Below are 20,306 nucleotides of genomic sequence, written 5' to 3'. Positions count from 1 at the left end.
AGAGAAACGTGTAACTCTGTGAGTTGCATTCACACATGGCAATGCAGTTTCTAAGAAGGCTTCTTTACAGTTTTAATCTGAGGATATTTCCTTTTTCACCATAGCCCTCAATGAGCTCCCAAATATTAATTTGCAGAATCCACGACAACAGTGTTATCAAACTGTTGCAAGAATGGAAGGGTGTTACTCTGTGTGATGAAGTCACATATCAGAAAGCAATCTCTCAGAAAGCTTCTCTCTAGTTATTATGTGAGGATACTTCGTTTTTCACCATGGGCAACTACGGGCTCCGAAATATCACTTTGCAGAATCCAGGACAACAGTGTTAGCAAACTGTCCCAAGAAGGGAAGGCTGGAACTCTGTGTGATGAAGTCACACATCAGAAAGCAATCTCTCAGAAAGCTTCTGTCTAATTATTATGTGAGGATATTTCCTTTTTCACCATGGGCCTCCCTTGGCTCCCAAATATCACTTTGCAGTTTCCACGAAAAGAGTGTTAGCACACTACTTCCTGAGGTCTAAGGTGTAAGTCTGTGAGATGAACTCACTGATCAGAAAGAAGTTTCTCTGAAAGCTTCTTTCACGTTTTGAACTGATGAAATTTCCTTTATCAGCGTAGGCCTCAATGCAATCCACAGGGGCCCTTCTCAGGTTCCTCCAAGACGATGTTAATGGACTGCTCCACGAAACATAAGTGTAACTCTGTGAGATGAATTCACACATCACCAAAAAGTTTCCTAGAAAGCTTGTTTCCAGTTTTCATCTGAAGGTATTTCCTTTGTCACCGTAAGTTTCATTGCGCTATGAAGTATCTAATTGCAGAATTCCAGAAAACTGTGTTAACAAAGTGATCACTGAAGAGAAACGTGTAACTCTGTGAGTTGCATTCACACATGGCAATGCAGATTCCCAGAAGGCTTATTTCCAGTTTTAATCTGAGGATATTTCATTTTTGACCGTAGCCCTCAAAGAGCACCCAAATATCAGTTTGCAGAATCCACGACAACAGTGTTATCAAACTGTTCCAAGAAAGGAAGGGTGAAACTCTGTGCGATGAAGTCACACATCTGAAAGAAATCTCTCACAAAGCTTCTATCTAGTTATTATGTGAGGATTCTTCCTTTTTCACCATGGGCCCCCATGTGTTCCCAAATATCACTTTGCAGAATTCACAACAACAGTGTTATCAAACTGTCCCAAGAAAGGAAGTGTGGAACTCTGTGTGATGAAGTCAAACATCAGAAAGCAATCTCTCAGAAAGCTTCTCTCTAGTTATTATGTGAGGATATTTCCTTTTTCACCATGTGCCCCTAGGGGCTCCCAAATATCACTTTGCAGTTTCCACGAAAAGAGTGTTAGCTAACTGCTTCCTGAGGTCTAAGTTGTAAGTCTGTGAGATGAACTCACTGATCAGAAAGACGTTTCTCAGAAAGCTTCTTTCACGTTTTGAAGTGATGAAATTTCCTTTATCAGCGTAGGCCCCAATGCGATACAAAGAAGCCCTTCTCAGGTTCCTCAAAGACCGTGTTAATGGACTGTTCCACGACCCATAATTGTAACTCTGTGAGAGGAATTCACACATGACCAAGAAGTTTCTAAGAAAGCTTCTTTCTAGTTTTCATCTGAGGATATTTCCTTTGTCACTGTAAGCTTCATTGCGCTATGAAGTATCTAATTGCAGATTTCCATATAACTGTGTTCACAAACTGATCACTGAAGAGAAACGTGTAACTCTGTGAGTTGCATTCACACATGGCAATGCAGTTTCTAAGAAGGCTTCTTTACAGTTTTAATCTGAGGATATTTCCTTTTCCACCATAGCCCTCAATGAGCTCCCAAATATCAATTTGCAGAATCCACGACAATAGTGTTATCAAACTCTTGCAAGAACGGAAGGGTGTAACTCTGTGTGATGAAGTCACACATCTGAAAGAAATCTCTCACAAAGCTTCTATCTAGTTATTATGTGAGGATTCTTCCTTTTTCACCATGGGCCCCTATGTGCTCCCAAATATCACTTTGCAGCATTCACAACAACAGTGTTAGCAAACTGTTCCAAGAAAGGAAGTGTGGAACTCTGTGTGATGAAGTCAAACATCAGAAAGCAATCTCTCAGAAAGCTTCTCTCTAGTTATTATGTGAGGATATTTCCTTTTTCACCATGGGCCCTTAGGGCTCCCAAATATCACTTTGCAGGTTCCATGAAAAGAGTGTTAGCAAACTGCTTAATATGGTCTAAGTTGTAAGTCTGTGAGATGAACTCACTGATCAGAATGAAGTTTCTCAGAAAGCTTCTTTCAGGTTTTCAACTGATGAAATTTCCCTTATCAGCGTAGGCCTCAATGCGATCCAAGAAGCCCTTCTCAGTTTCCTCAAAGACAGTGTTAATGGACTGCTCCACGAAATATAAGTGTAACTCTATGGGATGAATTCACACATCGCCAAGAAGTTTCTAGGAAAGCTTCTTTCTAGTTTTCATCTGAGGATATTTGCTTTGTCACTGCAAGCTTCATTGCGCTATGAAGTATCTGATTGCAAATTTCCAGAAAACTGTGTTAACAAACTAATCAATGAAGAGAAACGTGTAACTCTGTGACTTGCATTCACACATGGCAATGCAGTTTCTAAGAAGGCTTCCTTCCAGTTTTACTCTGAGGATATTTCCATTTTCACCATAGCCCTCAATGAGCTCCCAAATGTCACTTTGCAGAATTCACGAGAACAGTGTTAGCAAACTGTTGCAAGAAGTGAAGGCTGGAACACTGTGTGATGAATTCACATATCAGAAAGCAATCTCTCAGGAAGCTTCTCTCTAGTTATTATGTGAGGATACATCCTTTTTCACCCTGGGCCCCTATGGCCTCCCAAATATCGATTTGCAGAATCCACGACAACAGTGTGAGAAAACTGTTCCAGAAAGTGAAGGGTGGAACTCTGTGTGATGAAGTCACACATCAGAAACCAATCTCTCAGAAAGCTTCTCTCTAGTTATTATGTGAGGATATTTCCTTTTTCACCATGGGCCCCTGCAGGCTCCCAAATATCACTTTGCGGTTTCCTCAAAAAGAGTGTTCGCAAAATGCTTCCTGAGGTCTGAATAATAAGTCTGTGAGATGAACTCACTGATCAGAAAGAAGTTTCTGAGACAGCTTCTTTCACGTTTTGAACTGATGGAATTCCCTTTATTAGCATAGGCCTCAATGCGAACCAAAGAAGCCCTTCTCCGGTTCCTCAAAGTCAGTGCTAATGGACTACTCCACGAAATATAAGTGTAACTCTCTGAGATGAATTCACACATCACCAAGAAGTTACTAAGAAAGCTTCTTTCTACTTTTCATCTGAGGATATGTCGTTTGTCACCGTAAGCTGCATTGCGCAATGAAGTGTCTCATTGCAGATTTCCAGAAAAGTGTGTTAACAAACAGATCACTGATGAAAAACGTGTAACTCTGTGAGTTGCATTGACACATGGCATTGCAGTTTTTCAGAAGGTTTCTTTCCAGTTTTACTCTGAGGATATTTCCTTTTTCACCGTAGCCCTCAATGAGCTCCCAAATATCACTTTGCAGAATCCACGACAACAGTGTTAGCAAACTGTTCAAAGAAGGGAAAGGTTGATCACTGGGTGATGAATTCACATATCAGACAGCAACCTCTCAGAAAGCTTCTCTCTAGTTGTTATGTGAGGATACTTCCTTTTTCACCGTGGGCCCCTATGGACTCCCAAATATCACTTTGCAGAATCAACGACAAGAGTGTTAACAAACTGTTGCAAGAAGGGAAGGGTGGAACCCGGTGTCATGAAGTCACACATCAGAAAGCAATCTCTCAGAAAGCTTCTCTCTAGTTATTATGTGAGGATATTTCCTTTTTCACCATGGGCCCCTGCGGGCTCCCAAATATCACTTTGCAGTTTATTCAAAAAGAGTGTTAGCAAACTGCTTCCTGAGGTCTGAATAGTAAGTCTGTGAGTTGAACTCACTGATCAGAAAGAAGTTTCTCAGACAGCTTCTTTCACGTTTTGAACTGATGGAATTCCCTTTATCAGCGTAGGCCTCAATGCGAACCAAAGAAGCCCTTCTCCGGTTCCTCAACGTCAGTGCTAATGGACTACTCCACGAAACATAAGTGTTACTCTCTGAGATGAATTCACACATCACTAAGATGTTACTAAGAAAGCTTCTTTCTAGTTATCATCTGAGGATATTTCCTTTGTCACCGTAAGCTTCATTGTGCTATGAAGTATCTCATTGCAGATTTCCAGAAAACTGTGTTAACAAACTGAGGACTGAAGAAAAACGTGTAACTCTGTGAGTTGCATTCACACATGGCAATTCAGTTTCTCAGAATTCTTCTTTGCAGTTTTAATCTGAGTATATTTCCTTTTTCACCATAGGCCTCAATGAGCTTCCAAATATCACTTTGCAGAATCCACGACAACAGTGTTAGCAAACTGTTGCAAGAAGGAAAGGGTGAAACTCTGTGTGATGAAGTCACATATCCGAAAGCATATTCTCAGAAAGCCTCTCTAGTTATTATGTGAGGATAATTCCTTTTTCACCATGGGCCACTATGGGCTCCCAAAAATCGCTTTGCAGTATCCAAGACAACAGTGTTAGCAAACTGTTCCAAGAAGGGAAGGGTGGAACTCTGTGTGATGAAGTCACACATCAGAAAGCAATCTCTCAGAAAGCTTCTCTCTAATTATTATGTGAGGATATTTCCTTTTTAACCAGGGGCCCCTATGTGCGCCCAAATATCACTTTGCAGTTTCCACGAAAAGAGTGTTAGCAAACTGCTTCCGGAGGTCTAAGTTGTAAGTCTGTGACATGAACTCAGTGATCAGAAAGAAGTCTCTCAAAAAGCTTCTTTCACGTTTTGAACTCATGAAATTTCCTTTATCACCGTAGTCCTCAATGCGATCCAAGGAAGCCCTTTTCACGTTCCTCAAAGACAGTGTTAATAGACTGCTCCATGAAACATAAGTGTAACTCAGTGAGATGAATTCGCACATCACCAAGAAGTTTCTCAGAAAGCTTCGTTCTACTTTTCATTTGAGGATATTTCCTTTGTCACCGTAAGCTTCATTGCGCTATGAAGTAACTCATTGCAGATTTCCAGAAAACTGTGTTAACAAACTGATCACTGAAGAGAAACAGTGTATCTCTGTGAGTTGCATTCACACATGGTAGTGCAGTTTCTCAGAAGGCTCTTACCAGTTTTAATTAGGGGATATTTCCTTTTTCACCATAGCCCTCAATGAGTTCCAAAATATCAGTTTGCAGAATCCAAGACAACAGTGTTATCAAGCTGTTCCAAGAAGGGAAGGGTGGAACTCTGTGTGAAGAAGTCCCACATCAGAAAGCAATCTCTCAGAAAGCTTCCCTCTAGTTTTTATGTGAGGATACTTCCTTTTTCACCATGGGCCCCTATGGGCTCCAAAATATCACTTTGCGGAATCCCCCACAACAGTGTTAGCAAACTGTCCCAAGAAGGGAAGGGTGGAGCTCTGTGTGATGAAGTCACACATCGGAAAGCAATGTCTCAGAAAGCTTCTCTCTAGTTATAATGTGAGGATATTTCTTTCTTCACCATGGGCGCCTGTGGTCTCCCAAATATCACTTTGCACTTTTCTCGAGAAGATTGTTAGCAAACTGCTTCCTGAGGTCTAATTTGTAAGTCTGTGAGATAAGCGCACTGATCAGAAAGAAGTTTCTCAGAAAGCTTCTGTCACGTTTTTAATTGATGAAATTTCCTTTATCTGTGTATGCCTCAATGCGATCCAAAGAAGCCCTTCTCAGGTTCCATAAAGACAGTGATAATGGACTACTCCACGAAACATAAGTATAACTCTGTGAGATGAATTCACACATCACCAAGAAGTTTCTAAGAAAGCTTATTTCTAGTTTTCATCTGAGGATATTTTCTTTGTCACAGTAAGCTTCATTGCGCTATGAAGTATCTAATTGCAGTTTTCCAGAAAACTGTGTTAACAAACTGATCACTGAAGAGAAACGTGTAACTCTGTGAGGTGCATTCACACATGGCAATGCAGCTTCTCATAAGGCTTCTTTCCAGTTTTAATCGGAGGATATTTCCTTTTTCACCATAGCCCTCAATGAGCTCCCAAATATCACTTTGGAGAATCCACAACAACAGTGTTAGCAAACTGTACCAAGAAAGGAAGGGTGGAAATCCACATGATGATGTCACATATCCGAAAGCAATCTCTGAGAAAGCTTCTCTCTAGTTTTTATGTGAGGATACTTCCTTTTTCACCATGGGCCCCTATGGGCCCCCAAATATCACTTTGCAGTATCCACGACAACAGTGTTAGCAAACTGTTCCTGGAAGGGAAGGATGGAACTCTGTGTGATGACGTCACTTATCCGAATTCAATCTCTCAGAAAGATTCTCTCTAGTTTTTATGTGAGGATAATTCCTTTTTCACCATGGGCCCCTATGGGCTCCCAAATATCACTTTGCAGTTTCAACGAAAAGAGTGTTAGCAAACTGTTTCCTGAGGTCTAAGTTGTAAGTCTGTGAGAGGAACTCACTGATGGGAAAGAAGTTTCTCAGAAAGCTTCTTTCACGTTTTGAACTGATGAAATGTCCTTTATCAGCTTAGGGCTCAATTTGATTCAAAGAAGCCCTTCTCAGATATCTCAAAGACAGTGTTAATGAACTGTTCCATGAAACATAAGTGTAACACTTTGAGATGAATTCACACATCACCAAGAAGTTTCTCAGAAAGTTTCTTTCTAGTTTTCATCTCAGGATATTTCCTTTGTCACCGTGAGCTTCAAGGCGCTATGCAGTATCTAATTGCAGATTTCCAGAAAACTGTGGTAACACACTGATCACTGAAGAGAAACGTGTAACTCTATGAGATGCATTCACACATGGCAATGGAGTTTCTCAGAAGGCTTTTTCCAGGTTTAATCTGAGGATATTTCCTTTTTCACCACAGACCTCAATGAGCTCCAAAATATCATTTTGCAGAATACACGACAACAGTGTTAGCAAACTATTCCAAGAAGGGAAGGGTGGAACTCTGTGTGATGAAGTCACACATCAGAAAGCAATCTCTCAGAAAGCTTCTCTCTAGTTCTTATGTGACGATACTTCTTTTTTCACCATGGGCACCTATGGGCTCCCAAATATCACATTGCAGAATCCACGGCAACAGTGTTAGCAAACTGTTCCAAGAAGGGAAGGGTGGAACTCTGTGTGATGAAGTCACACATCAGAAAGCAATCTCTCAGAAAGCTTCTCTCTAGTTTGTATGTGAGGATATTTCCTTTTTCACCATGGGCCCCTATGGGCTCCCAAATATCACTTTGCAGTTTGCACGGAAAGAGTGTTAGTAAACTGCTTCCTGAGGTCTGTGTTGTACTGCCTATATTTTCTTCTAGGGTTTTTATGGTATTAGGTCTAACATTTAAGTCTCTAATCCATCTTGAATTAATCTTCGTATAAGGGGTAAGGAAAGGATCCAGTTTCAGCTTTCTACTTATGGCTAGCCAATTTTCCCAGCACCATTTATTAAATAGGGAATCCTTTCCCCATTTCTTGTTTCTCTCAGGTTTGTCAAAGATCAGATGGTTGTAGATGTGTGGTATTATTTCTGAGGACTCTGTTCTGTTCCATTGGTCTATATCTCTGTTTTGGTACCAGTACCATGCTGTTTTGGTTACTGTAGCCTTGTAGTGTAGTTTGAAGTCAGGTAGCGTGACGCCTCCAGCTTTGTCCTTTTGACTTAGGATTGTCTTGGCAATGCGGGCTCTTTTTTGGTTCCATATGAACTTTAAAGCCGTTTTTTCCAATTCTGTGAAGAAACTCATTGGTAGCTTGATGGGGATGGCATTGAATCTATAAATCACCTTGGGGAGTATGGCCATTTTCACGATATTGATTCTTCCTATCCATGAGCATGGTATGTTCTTCCATTTGTTTGTGTCCTCTCTGATTTCACTGAGCAGTGGTTTGTAGTTCTCCTTGAAGAGGTCCTTTACATCCCTTGTAAGCTGGATTCCTAGGTATTTGATTCTCTTTGAAGCAATTGTGAATGGAAGTTCATTCCTGATTTGGCTCTCTGCTTGTCTGTTACTGGTGTATAAGAATGCTTGTGATTTTTGCACATTAATTTTGTATCCTGAGACTTTGCTGAAGTTGCTTATCAGCTTAAGGAGATTTTGGGCTGAGACAATGGGGTTTTCTAAATATACAATCATGTCATCTGCAAACAGGGACAATTTGACTTCTTCTTTTCCTAACTGGATACCCTTGATTTCTTTCTCTTGCCTGATTGCCCTAGCCAGAACTTCCAAGACTATGTTGAATAGGAGTGGTGAGAGAGGGCATCCCTGTCTTGTGCCAATTTTCAAAGGGAATTTTTCCAGTTTTTGCCCATTCAGAATGATATTAGCTGTGGGTTTGTCATAAATAGCTCTTATTATTTTGAGGTACGTTCCATCAATAGCGAATTTATTGAGCGTTTTTAGCATGAAGGGCTGTTGAATTTTCTCAAAAGCCTTTTCTGCATCTATTGAGACAATCATGTGGTTCTTGTCTTTGGTTCTGTTTATATGCTGGATTACGTTTATTGATTTGCGAATGTTGAACCAGCCTTGCATCCCAGGGATGAAGCCCACTTGATCATGGTGGATAAGCTTTTTGATGTGCTGCTGAATCCGGTTTGCCAGTATTTTATTGAGAATTTTTGCATTGATGTTCATCAGGGATATTGGTCTAAAATTCTCTTTTTTTGTTGTGTCTCTGCCAGGCTTTGGTATCAGGATGATGTTGGCCTCATAAAATGAGGTAGGGAGGATTCCCTCTTTTTCTATTGCTTAGAATAGTTTCAGATGGAATGGTACCAGCTCCTCCTTGTACCTCTGGTAGAATTCAGCTGTGAATCCATCTGGTCCTGGACTTTTTTTGGTGGGTAGGCTATTAATTGTTGCCTCAATTTCATAACCTGCTATTGGTCTTTTCAGGGATTCCACTTCTTCCTGGTTTAGTCTTGGGAGAGTGTAAGTGTCCAGGAAATTATCCATTTCTTCTAGGTTTTCTAGTTGATTTGCGTAAAGGCGTTTATAGTATTCTCTGATGGTTGTTTGTATTTCTGTGGGGTCGGTGGTGATATTCCCTTTATCATTTTTTATTGCGTCTATTTGATTCCTCTCTCTTTTCTTCTTTATTAGTCTTGCTAGCGGTCTGTCAATTTTGTTGATCTTTTCAAAAAACCAACTCCTGGATTCATTGATTTTTTGGAGGGTTTTTTGTGTCTCTATCTCCTTCAGTTCTGCTCTATCTTAGTTACTTCTTGCCTTCTGCTAGCTATTGAATGTGTTTCCTCTTGCCTCTCTAGTTCTTTTAATTGTGATGTTAGAGTGTCAATTTTAGATCTTTCCTGCTTTCTCTTGTGGGCATTTAGTGCTATAAATTTCCCTCTACACATTGCTTTAAATGTGTCCTAGAGATTCTGGTATGTTGTATCTTTGTTCTCATTGGTTTCAAAGAACATCTTTATTTCTGCTTTCATTTCCTTATGTTCCCAGTAGTCATTCAGGAGCAGGTTGTTCAGTTTCCATGTATTTGAGAGGTTTTGATTGAGTTTCTTAGTCCTGAGTTCTAGTTTGATTGCACTGTGGTCTGAGAGACAGTTTGTTATAATTTCTGTTCTTGTACATTTGCTGAGGAGTGCTTTACTTCCAATTATGTGGTGTATTTTGAAATAAGTGCGATGTGGTGGTGAGAAGAATTTATATTCTGTTGATTTGATTTGGAGAGTTCTATAGATGTCTATTAGGTCCGCTTGGTGCAGAGATGAGTTCAATTCCTGGATATCCTTGTTAACTTTCTGTCTCCTTGATCTGTCTAATGTTGACAGTGGAGTGTTGAAGTCTCCCATTATTATTGTATGGGAGTCTAAGTCTCTTTGTAAGTCTCTAAGGACTTGCTTTGTGAATCTGGGTGCTCCTGTACTGGGTGCATATGTATTTAGGAGTGTTAGCTCTTCCCGTTGAATTGATCCCTTTACCATTATGTAATGGCCTTCTTTGTCTCTTTTGATCTTTGGTGGTTTAAAGTCTGTTTTATCAGAGACTAGGATTGCAACCCCTGCTTTTTTTTGTTCTCCATTTGCTTGGTAGATCTTCCTCCATTCCTTTATTTTGAGCCTATGTATGTCTCTGCATGTGAGATGTTTCTCCTGAATTACCCTCACATAATATCTATAGAGAAGCTTTCTGAGAGATTGCTTTCTGATATGTGACTTCATCACACTGAGTTCCACCCTTCTCTTTTTGGAACAGTTTGCTAACCCTGTTGTCGTGGATTCTGCAAAGTGATATTTGGGAGCCCATACGGGCCGATGGTGAAAAAGCAAGTATCCTCACATAATAAGCAGAGAGAAGCTTTCTGAGAGATTGCTTTCTGAAATGTGACTTCATCACAGAGAGTTCCAGCCTTCCCTTCTTGGAACAGTTTGTTAATACTGTTGTCGTGGTTTCTGCAAAGTGATATTTGGGAGCTCATTGAGGGCTATGGTGAAAAAGGAAATATCCTCAGATTAAACCTGGAAGGAAGACTTCTGAGATAGTGGATTGCCATGTGTGAATGCAACTCACATCGTTACACGTTTCTCTTCAGTGATCAGTTTGTTAACACAGTTTTCTGGAAATCTGCAATGAGATACTTCATAGCGCAATGAAGCTTACGGTGAAAAAGGAAATATCCTCAGATGAAAACTAGACAGAAGCTTTCTTAGAAACTTCTTGGTGATGTGTGAATTCATCTCACAGAGTTACACTTACGGATCGTCAAGCAGTCAATTAACACTATCTTTGAGGAACCTGAGAAGGGCTTCCTTGGATCGCATTGAGGCCTATAATGATAAAGGAAATTTCATCAGTTCAAAACGTGAAAGCAGCTTTCTGAGGAACTTCTTTCTGATCAGTGAGTTCATCTCACAGACTGACAACTTAGACTTCAGGAAGCAGTTTGCTAATACTCTTTTCGTGGAAACTGCAAAGTGATATTTGGGAGCCCATAGGGGCCCATGTGAAAAAGGAAATATCCTCACATAATTACTAGAGAGAAGCTTTTTGAGAGATTGCTTTCTGATGTGTGATTTCATCACACAGAGTTCCACCCTTCCCTTCTGGAACAGTTTGCTAACACTGTTGTCGTGGATTCTGCAAAGTGATATTTGGGAGCCCAGAAGGGCCCATGGTGAAAAAGGAAGTATCCTGACATAAAAACTAGAGAGAAGCTTTCTGAGAGATTGCTTTCTGATGTGTGACTTCATCACACAGAGTTCCACCCTTCCCTTCTTGGAACAGTTTGCTAACATTGTTGTCGTGGATTCTGCAAAGTGATATTTGGGATCTCTTTGAGGGCTATGGTGAAAAAGGAAACATCCTCATATTAAAACTGGAAAGAAGATTTCTGAGAAACTGCATTGCCATGTGTGAATGCAACTCACAGAGTTAAACGTTTCTTTTCAGTGATCAGTTTGTTAACACAGTTTTCTGGAAATCTGCAATTAGATGCTTCATAGCGCTATGAAGCTTACGGTGACAAAGGAAATATCCTCAGATGAAAACTAGAAAGAAGCTTTCTTAGAAACTTCTTGGTGATTTTTGAATTCATCTCACAGAGGTAAACTTAGGTTTCATGGAGCAGTCGATTAACACTGTCTTTGAGGAACCTGAGATGGGCTTTTTGGATCGCTAAGAGACCTACGCTGATAAAGGAAATTTCATCAGTTCATAACGTGAAAGAAGCTTTCTGAGAAACTTCTTTCTGATCAGTGAGTTCATCTCACAGACTTACAACTTAGACCTCAGGAAGCAGTTTGCTAACACTCTTTTCGTGGAAACTGCAAAGTGATATTTGGGAGCCCCTAGGGGCACATGGTGAAAAAGGAAATATCCTCACCTTATAACTAGATAGAACCTTTCTGAGAGATGGCTTTCTGACATGTGACTTCATCACACAGAGTTCCACCCTTCCCTTCTTGGAACAGTTTGCTAACACTGCTGTCGTGGATTCTGCAAAATGATATCTGGGAGCCCATAGGGTCCCATGGTGAAAAAGGAAGTATCCTCGCATAAAATCTAGAGGGAAGCTTTCTGAGAGATTGTTTTCTGATGTGTGAGTTCATCACACAGAGTTCCACCGTTCCATTCTTGGAACAGTTTGCTAACACTGTTGTCGTGGATTCTGCCAATTGATATTTGGGAGCTCATTGAGGGCTATGGTGAAAAAGAAAATATTCTCAGATTAAAACTGGAAAGTAGCCTTCTGAGAAACTGTATTGGATGTGTGAAAGCAACTCACAGAATTACACCTTTCTCTTCAGTGATCGGTTTGTTAACACAGTTTTCAGGAAATCTGCAATAAGACACTTCATAGCGCAATGAAGCCTACGGTGACAAAGGAAATATCCTCTGATGAAAACTAGAAAGAATTTTCTTAGAATCTTCTTGGTGATGTGTGAATTCATCACACAGAGTTACACTTATGTTTCGTGGAGCAGTCCATTAACACTGTCCTTGAGGAACCTGAGAATGGTTTCTTTGGTTCGCTATGACGCCTAGGCTGATAAAGGAAATTTCATCAGTTCAAAACGTGAAAGAGCTTTCTGAGAAACTTCTTTCTGATCAGTGAGTTCGTCTCACAGACTTACAACTTGGACGTCAGAAAGCAGTTTGATAACAATCATTTCGTGGAAAGTGCAAAGTTACATTTGGGATCCCATAGTGGCCCATGGTGAAAAAGTTAACATCCTCACATAATAAGTAGAGAGAAGCTTTCTACGAGATTGCTTTCTGATATGTAACTTCATCACAAATAGTTCCACCCAACCCTTCTTGGAACAGTTTGCTAACACTGTTGTCGTGGGTTCTGCAAAGTGATATTTGGGAGCTCATTGAGGGCTATGGTGAAAAATGAAATATCCTCAGATTAAAAGTGGAAAGAAGCCTTCTGAGAAACTGCTTTGCTATGTGTGAATGCAACTCAGTGAGTTACACGTTTCCCTTCAGTGATCAGTTTGTTAACACAGTTTTCTGGAAATCTGCAATTAGATACTTCATAGCGCAATGAAGCTTACGGTGACAAAGGAAATATCATCAGATGAAAACTAGAACGAAGCTTTCTTAGAAACTTCTTGGTGATATTTGAATTCATTTCACAGAGTTACACTTATGTTTCGTGAAGCAGAGTTCATCACACAGACTTACAACTTAGACCTCAGGAAGCAGTTTGGTTACACTCTTTTTGTGAAAACTGCAAAGAGATATGTGGGAGCCCATAATGGCCCATGGTGAAAATGGAAATATCCTTACATAATAACCTGAGAGAAGCTTTCTGAGAGATCGCTTTCTGATGTGTGACTTCATCACACAGAATTCCACACGTCCATTCTTGGAACAGTTTGATAACACTGTTGTCGTGGATTCTGCAAAGTGATATTTGGGAGCTCTTTGAATGCTATGGTGAAAAAGGCAATATCATCAGATTACAAGTAGAAAGAGGCCTTCTGAGAAACTGCATTGCCACGTGTGAATGCAACTCACAGTGTTACACGTTTCTCTTCAGTGATAAGTTTGTTAACACAGTTTTCTGGAAATCTGCAAATAGATGCTTCATAGCACTATGAAGCTTATGGTGACAAAGGAAATATCCTCAGATGAAACTAGAAAGACGCTTTCTTAGAAACTTCTTGGTGATATGTGAATTCATCTCCCAGAGTTACACTGAGGTTTCGTGGAGCAGTCGATTAACACTGTCTTTGAGGAACCTGAGAAGGCTTTCTTTGTATCCCATTGAGACCTACGTTGATAAAGTAAATTTCATCACTTCAAAACGTGAAAGAAGCTTTCTGAGAAACTTCGTTCTGATCAGTGAGTTCCTCTCACAGACTTACAACTTAGACGTCAGGAAGCAGTTTGCTAACACTCTTTTCGTGCAAAATGCAAAGTGATATTTGGGAGCCCATCGGGGCCCATGGTGAAAAAGGAAATATCCTCACATAATAACTAGAGAGAAGGTTTATGAGAGATTGCTTTCTGATGTCTGACTTCATCACACAGAGTTCCACCCTTCCCTTCTTGGAACAGTTTGCTAACACAGTTGTCCTGGATTCTGCAAAGTGATATTTGTGAACCCATGGTGGCCCATGATGAAAAAGGAACTATCCTCACATAATAACTAGAGAGAAGCTTTCTGAGAGATTGCTTTCTGACGTGTGACTTTATCACACAGAGTTCCAAACTTCCCTTCTTGGAACAGTTTGCTAACACTGTTGTCGTGGATTCTGCAAAGTGATATTTGGAGCTCTTTGAGGGCTATGGTGAAAAAGGAAATATCCTGAGATTAAAACTGGAAAGAAGCCTTCTGAGAAACTGCATTGCCATGTGTGAATGCGATTCACAGAGTTACACGTTTCTCTTCAGTGATCAGTTTGTTAACACCGTTTTCTGGAAATCTGAAATGAGATTCTTCATAGTGCAATGAAGCTTACGGTGACACAGGAAATAACATCAGATGAAAACTAGAAAGAAGCTTTCTGAGAAACTTCTTGGTGATGGGTGAATTCATCTCACAGAGTTACACTTACGTTTCATGGAGCAGTCCATTAACACTGTCTTTGAGGAACCTGAGAAGGGTTTCTTTGGATCGCATTGAGGCCTACGCTGATAAAGTCAATTTCATCAGTTCAAAACGTGAAATAAGCTTTCTGAGGAACTTCTTTCTGATCAGCGAGTTCATCTCACAGACTTACATCTTAGACCTCAGGAAGCAGTTTGCTAACGCTCTTTTCGTGGAAACTGCAAAGTGATATTTGGGAGCCCATTGGGGCCCATGGTGACAAAAGCAGTATCCTCATATAAGAACTAGAGAGAAGCTTTCTGAGAGATTGGTTTCCGAAAAGTGACTTAATCACACAGAATTGCACCCTTCCCTTGTCTAACAGTTTGCTAACACTGTTGTTGTGGATTCTGCAAAGTGATATTTGGGATCCCATAGGGGCCCATGGTGAAAAAGGGAGTATCCTCACATTAAAAACTAGAGAAAAGCTTTCTGAGAGATTGCATTCCGATATGTGACTTCATCACATAGAGTTCCACCCTTCTCTTCTTGGAACAGTTTGCCAACACTGTTGTGGATTCTGCAAAGTGATATTTGGGAGCTCATTGAGGGCTATGGTGAAAAAGGAAATATCCTCAGATTAAAAGTTGAAAGAAGCCCTCTGAGAAACTGCATTGCCATGTGTGAATGCAACTCACAGAGTTACAGGTTTCTATTCAGTGATCAGTTTGTTAACACTATTTTCTGGAAATCTGCAATGAGATTCTTCATATCGCACTGAAGCTTACGGTGATAAAGGAAATATCCTCAGATGAAAACTAGAAGAAGCATTCCTAGAAACTTCTTCGTGATGTGTGAATTCATCTCAGAGAGCTACACTTATGTTTCGGGAGCAGTCCATTAACACTGTCTTTAAGGAACCTGAGAAGGGCTTCTTTGGATCGCATTGAGGCCTACGCTGATAAAGGAAATTTCATCAGTTCAAAACGTGAAAGAAGCTTACTGAGAAGCTTCTTTCCGATCAGTGAGTTCATCTCACAGACTTACAACTTAGACCTCAGGAAGCAGTTTGCTAACACTCTTTCGTGGAAACTACAAAGTGATATTTTGAGCCCATAGGATCCCTTGGTGAAATGGAATTATCCTCACATAATAACTAGAGAGAAGCTTTCTGAGAGATTGCTTTCTGAAGTGCGACTTCCTCACACAGAGTTTCACACTACCCTTCTTGGAACATTTTGCTAACACAGTTGTCGTGGATTCTGCAAAGTGGTATTTGGGAGGCCATAGGGGCACAGGGTGAAAAAGGAAGTATCGTCACATAAAAATTAGAGAGAAGCTTTCTGAGAGATTGCTTTCTGATATGGGATTTCATCACACAGAGTTCCAACTTCCCTTCTTGGAACAGTTTGCTAACACTGTTGTCGTGGATTCTGCAAACTGATATTTGGGAGCTCATTGAGGGCTATGGTGAAAAAGGAAATACTCTCAGATTAAAACAGGAAAGAAGCCTTCTGAGAAACTGCATTGCCATGTGTGAATGCAACTCACAGTGTTACACGTATCTCATCAGTGATCAGTTTGTTAACACAGTTTTCTGGAAATCTGCAATTAGATACTTCATAGCGCAATGAAGCTTACGGTGACAAAGGAAATATCCTCAGAAGAAAAGTGGAAAGAACTTTCTTACAAACATCTTGGTGATGTGTGAATTCATCTCACAGAGTTACACTTACGTTTCGTGGAGCAGTCCATTAACACTGTCTTTGAGGAACCTCAGAAGGGCTTCTTTGGATCGCATTGAGGCCTGCGCTGATAAAAGAAATTTCATCAGTTCAATACGTGAAGAAGGCTTTCTGAGAAACTTCTTTCTGATCAGTGAGGTCAATCTCACAGACTTACAAACTTAGACCTCAGGAAGCAGTTTGCTAACACTATTTTCGTGCAACTGCAAAGCCTTATTTGAGAACCCATAGGTTTCCCGTGGTGAAAAAAGGAAATATCCTCACATAATAAGTAGTGAGACGCTTTCTGAGAGATTGTTTCTGATGTGTGACTTCATCACACAGAATTCCACCCTTCCCTTCTTGGAACATTTGGTAACACTGTTGTCCTGGATTCTGCAAAGTGATATTCGGAGCCCATAGGGGCTGAGGGTGAGAAAGAAGTATCCTCACATAAAAACTAGAGAGATGCTTCTGAGAGGTGCCGTCCGATGTGTGAAACTCATCACACAGAGTTCCACTTCCCTTCTTGGAACAGTTTGCTAACACTGTTTCGTGTATTCTGCAAAGTGATATTTGGGAGCCCTTAGGGGCGCATTGTGAAAAAAGAAGTATCCTCACATAAGAACCTGAATGAAGCTTTCTGAGAGATTGCCTTCAGATAGGTGACTTCAGCACACAGAGTTCCACGCTTCCCTTCTTGGAACAGTTTGCTAACACTGTTGTCGTGGATTCTGCAAAGTGATATTTGGGAGCCCATAGGGGCCCACGGTCAAAAAGGAAGTATTCTCACATAATAACTAGAGAGAAGCTTTCTGAGAGTTTGCTTTCTCATGTGTGACTTCATCACACAAAGTTCTCCCTTTCCCTTCTTGGAACAGTTTGATAACACTGTTGTCGTGGATTCTGCAAATTTATATTTGGGTGCTCATTGAGGGCGATGATGAAAAAGGAAATATCCTCAGATTAAAAGTGGAAAGAAGCCTTCTGAGAAACTGCATTGCCATATGTGAAGCAAACCCACAGAGTTACACGTATCTCTTCAGTGATCAGTTTGTTAACACAGTTTTCTGGAAATCTGCAAATAGATACTTCACAGCGCAATGAAACTTACGGTGACAAAGGATATATCCTCAGATGAAAACTAGAAAGAAGCTTTCTAAGAAACATCTTGGTGATGTGTGAATTCATCTCACAGAGTTACACTTATATTTCGGGGGGAGCAGTCCATTAGCACTATCTTTGAGGAATCTGAGAAGGGCTTCTTTGGATCGCATTGAGGCCTACGCTGATAAAGGAAATTTCATCAGTTCAAAACGTGAAAGAAGCTTTCTGAGAAACTTCTTTCTGGTCAGTGAATTCATCTCACAGAGTTAATACTTAGGCCTCAGGAAGCAGTTTGCTAACACTCTTTTCGTGGAAACTGCAAAGAGATATTTGGGAGCCCATAGGGTCCCATGGTAAAAATGGAAATATCCTCACATAAGAACTAGAGAGAAGCTTTCTGAGAGATTGCTTTCTGTTGTGTGACTTCATCACACAGAGTTCCACACTTCCCTTCTTGGAACAGTTTGCAAACACTGTTGTCGTGGATTCTGCAAAATGATATTTGGGAGCCCATAGGGTCCCATGGTGAAAATGGAAATATCCTCACATAAGAACTAGAGAGACGCATTCTGAGAGATTGCTGTCCAATATGTGACTTCATCGCACAGAGTTCCACCCTTCCCTTCTTCGAACAGTTTGCTAACACTGATGTCGTGGATTCTGCAAAGTGATATTTGGGGCTCATTGACGACTATGGTGAAAAAGGAAATATCCTCAGATTAAAAGTGGAAAGAAGTCTTCTGAGAAACTGCATTGCCATGTGTGAATACAACACACAGAGTTACACGTTTCTCTTTAGTGATCAGTTTGTTAACACAGTTTTCTGGAAATCTGCAATTATATACTTCATGGCGCAATGAAGCTTACGGTTACCAAGCAAATATCCTCAGATGAAAACTAGAAAGAAGCTTTCTTAGAAACTTCTTGGTGATGTTTGAATGCACCTCACAGATTTACACTTATGTTTCTTGGAGCAGTCCATTACCAGTGTCTTTGAGGAATCTGAGAAGGGCTTCTTGGATCGCATTGAGACCTACGCTGATAAGGAAATCTTATCAGTTCAAAACGTGAGAGAAGCTTTCTGAGAAACTTCTTTCTGATCAGTGAGTTCATCTCACAGAGTTAAAACTTAGGCGTCAGGAAGCAGTTTGCTAACACTCTTTTCGTGGAAACTGCAAAGTGATATTTGGGAGCCCATTGGGGCCAATGGTGAAAAAGGAAATATCCTCACATAATAACTAGAGAGAAGCTTTCGGCGAGATTGCTTTCTGATGTGTGACTTCATCACACAGAGTTCCCCCCTTCCCTTCTTGGAACAGTTTGCTAACACTGTTGTGGTGGATTTTGCAAAGTGATATTTGGGAGCCCATAGGGGCCTATCGTGAAAAAGGAAGTATCCTCACATAAAAATTAGGGAGAAGGTTTCTGAGAGATTGCTTTCTGATATGTGACTTCATCACACAGAGTTCCACCCTTCCCTTCTTGGAACACTTTGCTAACACTGTTGTCGTGGATTCTGCAAAGTGATATTTGGGAGCTCATTGAGGGCTATGGTGAAAAAGGAAATATCCTCAGATTAAAACTGGAAAGAATCCTTCTGACAAACTGCATTGCCACGTGTGAATGCAACTCAGAGAGTTACATGTTTCTCTTCAGTGATCTGTTTGTTAACACAGTTATCTGGAAATCTGCAATTAGATACTTCATAGCGCAATGAAGCTTACGGTGACAAAGGAAATATCCTCAGATGAAAAATAGAAAGAACCTTTCTTAGAAATTTCTTGGTGATGTGTGAATTCATCTCACAGATTTACACTTATTTTTTGTGGAGCAGTCCATTAATACTGTCGTTGAGTAACCTGAGAATGGCTTCTTTGGATCGCGTTGAGGCCTACGCTGATAAAGGAAATTTCATCAGTTCATAACGTGAAAGAAGCTTTCTGAGAAACTTCTTTGTGGTCAATGAGTTCATCTCACAGACCTACACCTTAGACATCAGGACGCAGTTTGCTAAAACTCTTTTTGTGGAAACTGCAAAGTGATATTTGGGAGCCCATAGGGGCCCATGGTGAAAAAGGAAATATCCTCACATAATAACTAGAGAGAAGCTTTCTGAGAGATTGCTTTCAGATGGGTGACTTCATCACACCGAGTTCCACCCTTCCTCTCTTGGAACAATTTGCTAACACTGTTGTCGTGGATTCTACAAAGTGATATTTGGGAGCCCATAGGGGCCCAGGGTGAAAAAGGAAGTATCCTCACATAAAAACTAGTGAGAAGCTTTCTGAGAGATTGCCTTCTGATGTGTGACATCATCACACAGAGTTCCACACATCCCTTCTTGGAACAGTTTGCTAACACTCTTGTCGTGGGTTCTGCAAAGTGATATTTGGGAACCCATAGGGGCCCATGATGAAAAAGGAAATATCCTCACATTATAAGTAGCGAGAAGCTTTCTGAGAGATTGCTTTCCTATGTGTGGCTTCATTACACAGAGATTCAGACTACCCTTCTTGGAACAGTTTGCTAACACTGTTGTCGTGGATTCTGCAAAATGATATTTCGGAGCCCATAGGGGCCCATGGTGAAAAAGGAATTATCCTCACATAATAACTGGAGAGAAACGTTCTGAGAGATTGCTTTGTGACGTGTTACTTCATCACACAGAGTTCCACCTTTCCCTTCTGGAATAGTTTGCTAACACTGTTGTCGTGAATTCTGCAAAGTGATATTTGGGAGTCCATAGGGGACCATGGTGAAAAAGGAAGTATCCTCACACAAAAACTAGAGAGAAGGTTTATGTGAGATTTCTTTGTGATGTATGACTTCATCACACAGAGATCCCCCCTTCCCTTCTTAGAACCGTTTGA

Source organism: Rhinopithecus roxellana, chromosome 20, assembly GCF_007565055.1.
Source record: "Rhinopithecus roxellana isolate Shanxi Qingling chromosome 20, ASM756505v1, whole genome shotgun sequence".
Classification (NCBI taxonomy): Eukaryota; Metazoa; Chordata; class Mammalia; order Primates; family Cercopithecidae; genus Rhinopithecus; species Rhinopithecus roxellana.
Note: the sequence above shows the minus strand (reverse complement) of the source record.